Raw genomic sequence first — 12,945 nt, 5'->3', positions numbered from 1 at the left:
CAGACTTCCATGCAGCACAAATAAGGGGGCAGTACTTGGCTAAAATGAATCCCATAGACTAATGTGATGATGGACCCAGGATATAGAATCTGATTATATTCTCGTTAGTGCCAGAATTAATCTTTTTAACTTTGCTGATAGTTTTCTCTTTCCCCAGAGCCGTGCATGAAACACATTTGGGAGTGTGAAGATTGAAATTGATCGTATGATTGTCTTGAAGGTCATCTTGCTAATAATGATGATCTCTTCTTCTTTGGCTGTGGATGTCCATTAGATAACAGCTGGGGGCATAAAAACCACAAGTTAGAATATATGGATACAGCTATAACAAAACTACAAAAAGCTCTATCATTCAGTACTTCACGTTCACTCCAAAATCATTGCTGAATCTCTATTGAAAGGGTAAGACTGACTAAACATAACCGTAATATGAGATTTCAGAAATCTAAATAGTCTATGTCTATAGCAAATGACTGGACGTGCCGCAAATTTGTGCAGGAACAGCTCCTGCTTTACAGTATGCAGTGTGGTCAGTCGACGCGTTTTCGGCATTTGAGACGCTCTGTGAACACACCCCATAGACTGGGGCCATGAGATAGCTGCAATTCCAGCATTTGTACCCCCAAGCACACCAAGTATTTATCATTTGCGCCATGAAGGGCAATAAAACTCATTAAGAACATCACCTTTGCAGGTGTAAAGGCTTATTCACATATCTGTTTTTTTTTTTTACACAGTATGTAATTCATGAATTTTGAGGACAGCATACTGACCCTTTTTTTCCTATGTGCTCTCCTCATTTCATTTTGTGGTCATTGGAAACATTTTTCTAGCCTGTCCTTTTTTTTTTGTATTTCTGCTAATCATGGATGGCTATGGCCGTGGTCACACGTACTGCTAGGCGTCCGTTCATAACGTGACGCTAGCTCACAGGGGGCAGTCCTCGGCCCGAGTGCACATGCATTTCCAGGGAAACACATGCGATTGATAAGCCGATCGCATGCGTTTCTCTGGAGAAAGCATGTGCATTTGGGGCGAGGACTGCCCCCTGTGAGCTAGCGTCACGTTGTGAACGGATGCCCAGCGGTACGTGTGACCACGGCCTATGCGTCTGCAAAACATACTGATGACAGTTGTTTTTGGGGGTTTGGGCTTGTTCCATTTATCTTAGAGGGAGTTTAATCTTACATTTGATTTTTTGTTATTTTGGTGTCTGTGTTAGAACAAGAAAGTCACAAGTTTTTGCAGAATGCATTCAGTTTTTTTTCCCTATGCAAGCAGAAAATGTGCAACTTCTTTTTAAAGACTTCCACATAAGGTTTCCAGGGATAGATCATGCTCAACATATCTATCAAACTTTGCAGGGACTGTGCCTTTGGTATAAAAAAAAAACTTACAAATTCACTGATGTGATGAAAATAGTTGCAACAGAACAGGGGAAAAAAATGATATGATAAAACCCACCCGTTTGTTTTTAACCGTTGATGCTTGGGAACCAGGTGTTTTACCTTTTAACCATCAGTTTCTGTTGTTGAAGAAGAACTAATGCCATACAGACGTGAAAAAAAAGTTTCCAGATACAAGACTACAAATCACAGATGGCATACTGAGAAAAAACTAATGCATTAATAAATGTTGTGTCTCAAGAATATAAAAATGTCTTATTTAAGGTGACAGTGGAGGTGTGTACATCTTCAAAGGTGCCTGCCAAGAGAATCTTCTTAAAGTGAACCTATCACCAGGAATGTCATTTTTAGCTGGTGACAGGTTTCAGTAGTCAATGCTATGCATGTAGTGAGACCCCGGGGTTGGCAGCTGCAGCCAGTGCATGCAGGTGAATCTGTTTCTGTGATGCATTGCCCCTCGAAAGCCGAATGCACATTATTACCTGCATCTTGTACATAAGGGGAACCTTGCATTATTGCAAAATATTAGGCAAGGAGTTCCCGACTAACAGCCATACTGCAGTGTTAACCAACATACGGGCCAGTTTCCACAGGCTGCACACACATTTAGTCCAATTCTGGTTCTCAAAGAATAGAACTGTATGCCCTAAAGTAGTATGTTTGATGTTTCTTCCTTCAAGGGGTTGTCCACTTTCAGCAAATAATTGATATGGTTTGTGTAAGCAAATGTTATACAATTTTCCAATATACTTTCTGTATCAATTCCTCATGGTTTTCTAGATCTCTGCTTGCTGTCCTTCTATAGGAAGCTTTTATTTTTTCTTCCAGTGGATTGAAATCTGTCCATGATCACACAAGTGCACGGCTCATTATATCACACAGCTCTGGTAACTGACAGTGACACTAACGACCCGTGCACCTGTGTGACCATGGACAGATTTCTATCCACTGGAAGTAAACATAAAAGCTTTCTATAGCAGGACAGCAAGCAGAGATCTAGAAATCACATAAAACTGTGAGGAATTAATACAGAAAGTATATTGGAAAAGTGTATAACTTTTCCTTACACAAACCATATCAATTAAGTATACACATGTGCAGTGCTGCTGGGACCCCAAAATATCTACACGGTTAGCAGCAGTCTCCAATGGATACATAGTGAGCTCATGACAGGGAATGAGGGAGCAGGCTCCTATTCGAATGGTGAGCACAGGCACCAACATTTGCAGAATCTACCTCATGTATGTATCTGATCACATGAAATCACAGCAGGCTTCATGGAGGTTGGGGAGGAGTAGAAGTCCATGGAGGCTGTAATTTCATGTCTCTTGCATTGACTAAATGCATTCCAGGCCATGGCAACCCCATGCGTTTGGCTGCTTTGAATCCTTTTAACATTTTCACAGTTGCTTGAACTTCCACAAATGAAGAAAACAGGATTCAAACCAGCAAAACGAACCAAGAACTGACCAAGAACACACCATGTTACAGCATGGAGCCCTAGTCTGCCAGAATAAGTCTATGAACTTGTTCAGAACTTTGGGACAACTTAAAATAGAATGGCCAAAATACTCATCTATGTTGAATAGGTTTCATTTATAGTCACCTCCACACGATGGTTTGGAAACTTTTTCTGTGACTTTGCCAGGACCCTGACAACATTGTCTTGAGTTGCCATGTGCTGTCAGTATCAACAAGTGTTTAGGATTCTAACTTTGTCACCTAATTATTGTAAATTGTAAACATGACACGTGATCAAATATATGACGTATCCCACACTTACCATGCGGATGTATCTTGTATGTTTTCACGTTACTAATTGAATGAAAATTGCTAGAAATGTCACTACATTGATGCACATATTCCGTGTCCAGGCTGCATTGACACGTTCCGTTAACGCATGGCCCTTGTGTACATGTGTATTGGGTGTAGAAACAGATGTGCGAGGATTTCAGGGGTGATGGTCCTTGTCAGTAATCCGTATATAATTTGGTAGGTAGTTTGGGTGGCTATGGGCTCCGGGCTACCGCCAAAACTTCCTATATTGTAATCCGCTACTTGCCTCATGCTATCCAGATTACGAATGAGAATCCTTAGCAATTTGAAACATGTCGGATCTAATTGGGTTTTTGGCACCACTATGTTTTTAATTGAGATTAAATTAAAAAAATTTTAACAATTTTTTTTCACTTGGAATCTACCCACTTCTAGATTTTGACTATATCATACGGATATTTACTAACCAAGGCTCAGCCTTTAGTCCATGCATTGGCACCTGTTAGTATCCCTTTCAGGTGAGCTGACCAGTTTTTATATTCAAGGATTGTAGCTGGACCTTAACAGGTAGTGTCCTCACACTACTGTGTTCTTACTGTAGATCTCTGCATTCAAACTGCTCCCCAGCTCCTCCTCTCTGTCATAATATCCAACCAGAAGCCTGACACAGCAGTGACTCAGGGCAGAGAAGATGGGCTGTGTGCTGTTCTGTGAAGAGATCTCACACGCCAGTGCATGACATCAAAGTCCAGCTACAATTCATATTTGCATAAATGCATATTTTATAGTTTTTCTGGCCCAAATGAGGCTACACCCCTTTATCAAGTCATGCTGCATAAAACACAAATTGAATACTAAAACAGGCTTATGCAAACATAAAGGTTCGATGCATCACTTACTGCTGGCCGCAATGCAACATTTCCGGCAACATGTTCGACAACATGCGATGATAGCACCCAACAGCACTAGAGAGATTGCGATTCCTACTCCAATGATGAAATAAAGGCTGTTGAAGAAACAGAATTGAATAATATGTTTCAGATCTATACTACTAATACTTTGATCACTCGGCAATTATTTCTATTTTATCAGTGCAATGCTGAAAAGCAAACCGCAGGCTTTGTTTAACTCCTTATTGGCACCCGTTTTTTACACCTTAACTACCGGCTACTTTTCTGTTTCTAGTGCTTTTTTTAAAATTCTTTTTAAATCAGATATTTTTCATTGAAATTTTTTCCCCCTTTCTTCCCCAACAATTACAAACAAAAGAGGACTGCTGCAGGCTGTGAACGTGTACATTAATCAGTACATTATAGCATTATATACAAGCAATATCATGCCGTACACACCAGGAAAAATTGAGAACAAACAAAATCTCCCCCAAAAACCTCCCCCGTCTTGTGAACCCTTAATAATAATAATCTTTATTTATATAGCGCCATCAAATGTCGTAGCGCTTTACAAATCATATACCCATCAGTCCCAATCATTCTACAATAGGCGTATCCTCTTTATATTACTTTGCCAAAAACGGCTGGTATTCCAAGCTAGCTCTAATTTGTAAGAGGGCTAATTTGTTGCACCATATTGACAGTGTTGCCTTAATTGGTGTATTTCTTTCAGAACTTAAGGACAAGGGGCACTGGCAGTGTTAATATATTTCCAGAAAATTGCCAAAGGCAAGCAGGTTCATCTCATATCCGAGTGCCAAAAAAGGAAAATAAAATATAACTTTTATTCAATCTCAGGTAAAAGATTTCCGGGCAAATAAAGTTTTAAAAGCCCAATGTGTTGTGTGGAGTTAATACAGTTGTTAATAAAGTGATTATGTATTATTTTTTATATATAACCTTTCGGTGTAAGTGTCTATTTCTTTCTTTGGTAGGGCTAGATAGGTCTAAATGTAAAGCTCATTAGCTGATGTATACACTGTTTTCACAATAGCTAAATATTAACACTAGATGTCAGTGTTGTACACAACATGTAATGTGCTTCCAGTAAACAGGCGCTAACTTTGTAATAACAACTGATACTTTGTTGCAGGCTATAAAGCCTTTGCTATAGCTAGCTCTGTCTGTAGTACAGAGCTATTCATATACGCTGATCGTGTCCATTGCTCCTCACCAGCAGCGTAACTAGGAGAAGCGGAGCCCCATAGCATATTAAGACTGCATTCACATAAACGTGTCCCCGCCAGGCTATAGCCTAGCAGGCAAACGTCTGGCGTGCTGGAGAGGAGGAGAGGTGATCGCGGCTCACCCCTCCCCTCTCCATAGAGAATAGAGCCGTATGGTAGTTCTTACGGCCAAAGATAGAGCATTCTCCCTCTTTTGCGGCCACGGCTCGAAACAGTGAGTACGCGTTGTGCTCCCTGTACCGAGCCCAGGCGATATAGACGCCTATAAGGGAAGTATATCCGGCAGCAAATTTGCGACCAGATATATGTCTCCCATATGTTCTTGTGAATGTACCCTTATACAGACATGTTTATATAATTACACACATTTATACACTGATATATACACACCTTTATACTTATATCACACACATAAAGTTCTACACTCATATAATCGCTCCCATATACATACCCATATACATACAAGTATACACTTATACACACGCATTTATGTACTCATATACATTTATACACCTATACATTGGGTATATACGAACTCATACACATCACACATACTACATACACTATATATATATATATATATATATATATATATATACACAGTATACAGTGTATACACTGACCATATATACACATACATGAGTTTTAAAAACCCCATATACACACATGCTGCATATACATACAGAATATATCAGGGAGGTGGCGAGTGGTTGGGCCAGGAGAGAAATGGGCAGGCCAGGTTTAGGAGTGGACACAAAGGGAGGGACCTGGGAGCACAATCCGGCAGGCATTCGGCAGTGCGTCCCCGGACTACTTACCATCAGTGGCGTAACTACTGCCGTAGCAACCGTAGTGGTTGCTACGGGGCCCGTGAGGTCCATGGGCCCGTGCTCCCGGGCCCAGACTGTGGTGCATATTCACTTAAAAGATCCACCAGAAGGGAGTGCGGGTTCGGGTCTCCGCGCCGCTACATAAATTGCACTGCAGGGAGCAGTAGAGGAGGCACAGGTCCGCGGGGTGGTCCAGACACTGGAGTTCACGCAGACACCGCTCCTCCTCCCGATGGGGAACGGGCCCGCGCGATACCCACTGTGTCCCCCAGTGCCCGCACAGCAGCAGCAGTAGTGAGGCCCGGGTGTCTAATTATAGCGCTGCTGAGCCGACAGGGCCCCGAGGAACGACAGCCACACAGCGCGCAGCACAGGCCGACCAGGCCCCAGAAGAAGGAAGATCCTGAAAAGCGATCATCGATCAGTCAGGGGGCTACAGAGAAGATACATCTTCTGGTAAGTATATATATGTGTGTGTGTATTTATGTGTATGCTGTATGAGTGTATATGCTGTAAATGTGTATGTATATTATGTATGGTGTGTAAATACTATATCTATGTGTGTATGGTCTGTATATGTGTGTGTATATGATGTATGGTGTGTATATACTATATTTATGTGTGTATGGTGTGTATATACTATATGTATGTCTGTATATACTGTACATGCGTGTGTATATGATGTATGGTGTGTATATACTATATTTATGTGTCTATGGTGTGTATATACTGTATGTATGTCTGTATATGCTGTATATGTTTGTGTATATGATGCATGGTGTGTGTACATACTATATGTATGTGTGTATGGTGTATATATCCTGTATGTATGTCTGTTTATGCTGTATGTGTGTGTATATGATGCATAGTGTGCATAAATGTATGCGTGCCTATGCTATATGTATATGTATGAACTATGTGTGAATATGGTGTGTTTATCACTGTATGTATATATACACACACAGACAGTAATAAATATAATGTAAATTTAAATAGGGTTTGCATGTCTAACTATATTATGTATATATACTATTTTGGGAAGATTTATAATAGCTTCTATGCCAGTTTTCTGGCGTAGAAGCAGTAACATAATTGCTATTAAAATTGTCAATATGCCACATGTTGTGGAGGGGGCACAAAGGGGCATGGTGTCCGGTGTATTAATCTACCTCTGTATTTATAATGTATATGTGCTATACATAATGTGTTTATAAAATGTGTATTTAATGTATGTGTAAATGTATTGATGTGTATATACTTTATGTGTGTGAATATAATGTAGGTATGCGTGTATATATATAAATATATTTTTAGTGTGATATATAAATGTGCGTAATTTTATAAATATATTTATATATTTTTTTAAGGGGTAGGGGGGCCCCATGCAGTGATCTGCTATGGGGCCCAGCCTCTTCTAGTTACGCCACTGCTTACCATGGGGCCTTGCAAAGCACTGCAGGGACACAGGGACTGTGCATCTCTGGGCCCGTGATAGTTACGCCACTGCTCGTCACACACATTGCATCTAAAATTCATACACTATTAGCCCCCCATGATGTTTCGCTAGCTCCCTGGCTTCCTCAGGGGAAATGGGCTATAGATAATGACGGCACAAAATGTTTAGTGCTTTAAAGACTATCTGTTTCCTCCCCTTCCCTTGAGATGGCCACCCACGAAGATTATCCAGAGTTTGCATCACTCAATTGGTCCACTAGAGATAAATGATTTGTGGAGCACAAATTGAATTGGATGTGTTAGTGACATCATGATGCTATCCACCAATGTATGTCCAATGAGGTTATTTCTTCTGCACATGCGAGCCGTCTTAGTATCTCATAATATCCAAATATCCCAGTGCGCAGGCTCCTACACCTCACTTTATTAACAACTGTATTAACTCCAAACAACACAATGGGCTTTTAAAACTTTATTTGCCTGGAAATCTTTTATCTGAGATTGAATAAAAGTTATATTTTCCTTATCTTTTTTGGCACTTGGAAATGGGATGAACCTTCTTGCCTTTGGCATTTTTCTGGAAACTTAATGGGTCTATACTCTACAGCTTATCCTGCAAATAATGAACCCTTACACATCTCCGTAGACTGATGTTTAAAAAGTTATGGGTCATAATGGCTAAAGTAATGAAAACATAGCAGCAACTATATAAATTTGACCCTTAGAATAAAGATGATGGGGCATACTTATCAGGACCTCTGCGCACCGCCAGTGGCGCAGAGGACCTGAAATAATTGCAAATGCTAGCTTATTGCTAGCTTTTGCGATTATTTGCCCCCATCCGCCACCTTCACGCCAGTGGGGCGTGAAGGGGGGGGGCGTGGACGGCCGGGAGTGGGCCGGCGCGGGGTGTTACTGTCCCCGCGCCTGCGCACTCGCTGCTGCCGGCGACTTTTCATGCGTGGCCGGCTGCATTTTTTTCTACGGCAGCCCCGCCAGGCGTAGGATACACGCTGCGCAGCCGTCTGCCCGATACATCAAGAGGCGGAAGCAAACGGGCAGCGTATGATAAATATGCCCCGATGTGTTAGTTGGTCTACACAGTGAAGCCTGTAATAAATTGGTACAACTGTGTACAGTACCTCCAAAAACAAGCCCTCATACAGCTATATACCGGTATACATTAAAATGTCTTTTTGGAAAAAGGAAAATGGAAACAAAAATACCACAAAGAGGTAGGATGGGAAGGGGTTAATAGGTCATTTCCATGAATTTTATTTTAAAATTGATGGATATATTAAATTGTCTCATGATCTGATCCCAGGCACACCAATATTATCCAGCAGTGTATAGTAAAAATAGACTCATAGGCCCCACATGTAGCAGAAACAAAGGTTTATTTTCAAATAAAAGTGGATGACGCGTTTGAAGGAGGACCTTCCTCTTCATCAGACCCTAAATGTGTTTAAAAACCATAAAATAGTTCAAACATAAGAAGGAGATAAAGGTATATAATTGAATATTGTGACTGCCAACAATAAAGGTTCAGGCGGTAAAATAGGGCGGCAGGGAGAGAATAATTTGCAATAAAGATTAGTACACAGATAAAAAGGAGCTACGAGCATAAGAATATAAGGGGTAAATATGCAAATGAAACATCAAGTAATTCATAGAATAAAAAGTCAAGTTTAAGTGTTATATAATATTAAAATGCATAACAATAAAACATAATCACTGGTGTATGAGAGTGGAGAAATTCATAAAAATGGGTAAGTGTCAAATGGCAAAAAAGGGAAAATGATCCAAATTGAAGAAAAAAATATAAAATATTATGTGTAGTGATTTGGATGAATACAAACCACATGAATGGTTTGCACAGTAATAGGAAGGGTGAACACAGGGCTAGGGCGGCACGTGGGTAGCACTTCTGCCTTGCGGCGCAGGGGTCCTGGGTTCGAACCCCACCCAGGTCAGCATCTGCAAAGATTTTATAAGTTCTCTCCGTGTTTGTGTGGTTTCCTCCCACACTCCAAAATATACTGGTAGGTTGTTTAGATTGTGAGCCCCATGGGGACAGGGACTAATTTGAGATGCATTGTGCAGCACTGTGTAATCTGCGCATGCTATAGAAATAAATGAATTATCATTATTAAAAGTAGGTGAGATGCAGAAGGAGACAGGAATGTATCTGTAGGAGCAGCTGGTGCGGAATGAAGGTTTATTAGGGTAATAGAAAAGAGGAAGAAGCTTACCAGAGAGCTCTTCTCTTTTTCATTACCCTAATAAACCTTCATTCTGCACCAGCTAATCCTATAGATACATTCCTGTCTTCTGCTACACATTTAGGGTCTGATGAAGAGGGAGGTCCTCTATCAAAAAGTGTCATCCACATTTATTTGAGAACAAACCATATGGCGCCTATAAGTATATATTTTATTTTACTATACACCACTGGATTTTCCTACTGGATACCCTCCTCCAGGATATAGGACTATGTTCTGTCACCCCTACTTATAGGCTTTGTTTTAGCCCACACCATGTAACCTTCCACCCTTTGGGTTACGGCCTTTTGTAGCCATTGTTTTTATGATAATAGTACTCTATGGGAGCGCAATATTTTTTCCTTTTTTCAGTTTACCACACCAATATTATAGGAAACCAATTAACTTATCACTTATGATGTGAATGCAGACTCAAGCAGGACGACGAAAAAGATCCCTGCCGATGGATTTGAAACAATGACCACAATGCAATATTACTAAGCAACAAGGCATCAATGCATGTTATTCAACTTACTTGTTAATGATACACATGAACTGGGATTGATCCAAACCTCCGGCAACAATGCAGTATCGGTTTGAACAGGTTCCTCCACAAGAAGATAAAGCTCCGCATTCTTGATAACTGACGACCTTAATACTGCTATCCACATATGCTGCACAGCTATCACCAGCTTTCACTAAAACAGAGAAAAGGTACAGAAATGTAATACTCAGAAAGATACATTTTCCATTATAATAATATTTAACAATCATTATTTATATAGCACCATCAAATTCCGTAGCGCTTTACACATTTTGGGGAACATATAAAAAATATACAGTCTATGAGGATGAAGGGGTGACACAAGAGCTTACAGTCTATGAGGATGAGGGGGCGACACAAGAGCTTACAGTCTATGAGGATGAGGGGGCGACACAAGAGCTTACAGTCTATGAGGATGAGGGGGTGACACAAGAGCTTACAGTCTATGAGGATGAGGGGGCGACACAAGAGCTTACAATCTATGAGGATGAGAGGGTGACACAAGAGCTTACAGTCTATGAGGATGAGGGGGTGACACAAGAGCTTACAGTCTATGAGGATGAGGGGGTGACACAAGAGCTTACAGTCTATGAGGATGAAGGGGTGACACAAGAGCTTACAGTCTATGAGGATGAGGGGGCGACACAAGAGCTTACAGTCTATGAGGATGAGGGGGCGACACAAGAGCTTACAATCTATGAGGATGAGGGGGTGACACAAGAGCTTACAGTCTATGAGGATGAGGGGGCGACACAAGAGCTTACAGTCTATGAGGATGAGGGGGTAACACAAGAGCTTACAGTCTATGAGGATGAGGGGGTGACACAAGAGCTTACAGTCTATGAGGATGAAGGTGGTGACACAAGAGCTTACAGTCTATGAGGATGGAGGGGGTGACACAAGAGCTTACAGTCTATGAGGATGGAGGGGGTGACACAAGAGCTTACAGACTATGAGGATGAGGGGGTGACACAAGAGCTTACAGTCTATGAGGATGAGGGGGTGACACAAGAGCTTACAGTCTATGAGGATGGAGGGGGTGACACAAGAGCTTACAGTCTATGAGGATGAGGGGGTGACACAAGAGCTTACAGTCTATGAGGATGAAGAGGTGACACAAGAGCTTACAGTCTATGAGGATGAGGGGGGACACAAGAGCTTACAGTCTATGAGGATGAGGGGGTGACACAAGAGCTTACAGTCTATGAGGATGAAGAGGTGACACAAGAGCTTACAGTCTATGAGGATGAAGGGGTGACACAAGAGCTTACAGTCTATGAGGATGAGGGGGTGACACAAGAGCTTACAGTCTATGAGGATGAGGGGGTGACACAAGAGCTTACTGTCTATGAGGATGAGGGGGGTGACACAAGAGCTTACAGCCTATGAGGATGAGGGGGTGACACAAGAGCTTACAGTCTATGAGGATGAAGGGGGTGACACAAGAGCTTACTGTCTATGAGGATGAGGGGGGTGACACAAGAGCTTACAGTCTATGAGGATGAGGGGGTGACACAAGAGCTTACAGTCTATGAGGATGAAGGGGTGACACAAGAGCTTACAGTCTATGAGGATGAGGGGGTGACACAAGAGCTTACAGTCTATGAGGATGAGGGGGTGACACAAGAGCTTACTGTCTATGAGGATGAGGGTGGTGACACAAGAGCTTACAGTCTATGAGGATGAAGGGGGTGACACAAGAGCTTACAGTCTATGAGGATAATGGGGGTGACACAAGAGCTTACTGTCTATGAGGATGAAGGGGGTGATACAAGAGCTTACAGTCTATGAGGATGAGGGGGTGACACAAGAGCTTACAGTCTATGAGGATGAAGGGGGTGACACAAGAGCTTACTGTCTATGAGGATGAGAGGGGTGACACAAGAGCTTACAGTCTATGAGGATGAGGGGGTGACACAAGAGCTTACAGTCTATGAGGATGAAGGGGGTGACACAAGAGCTTACAGTCTATGAGGATGAGGGGGGTGACACAAGAGCTTACTGTCTATGAGGATGAGGGGGTGAAACAAGAGCTTACAGTCTATGAGGATGAGGGGGTGACACAAGAGCTTACAGTCTATGAGGATGAAGGGGGTGACACAAGAGGTATAAGTTCTTGTATAATGGTCCAGCAATTCTCTTTCCCTTTATTCTCTTTATAAGAGAATAGATATATAATATAAATAATATGTTAATATATTATTTATTGTCTGCTATCAGCCACCATCAGGGTCAAGGAGACTGCAGAGAAGCCTGATGCTTGGTATCTGGTGTTTTCAGGATAACAGATGGGCAGAGGACACAGGATGGGTTAGTAAAAAGAAAGTTGAAATTATATGCAGTTAGGGAATGTGATAGGGTTTTAAGAGCACTTTTGAAGCTTTGGAGGTTGGGTATTAGTCTGATAGATCAGCTTAGAGCATTCTAGATAGTCGGAGAAGTCCTGGTGACGTAAGTGGGAGATTCCGATAGGGATAAAGAATATTCTAATATCATTGTCAGATTGACAATTAACGTTTTAGAGGTTTCGGTTGTA

This window comes from Engystomops pustulosus, chromosome 10, assembly GCF_040894005.1.
Source record: "Engystomops pustulosus chromosome 10, aEngPut4.maternal, whole genome shotgun sequence".
Classification (NCBI taxonomy): domain Eukaryota; kingdom Metazoa; phylum Chordata; class Amphibia; order Anura; family Leptodactylidae; genus Engystomops; species Engystomops pustulosus.
This window is presented reverse-complemented; position numbering follows the sequence as displayed.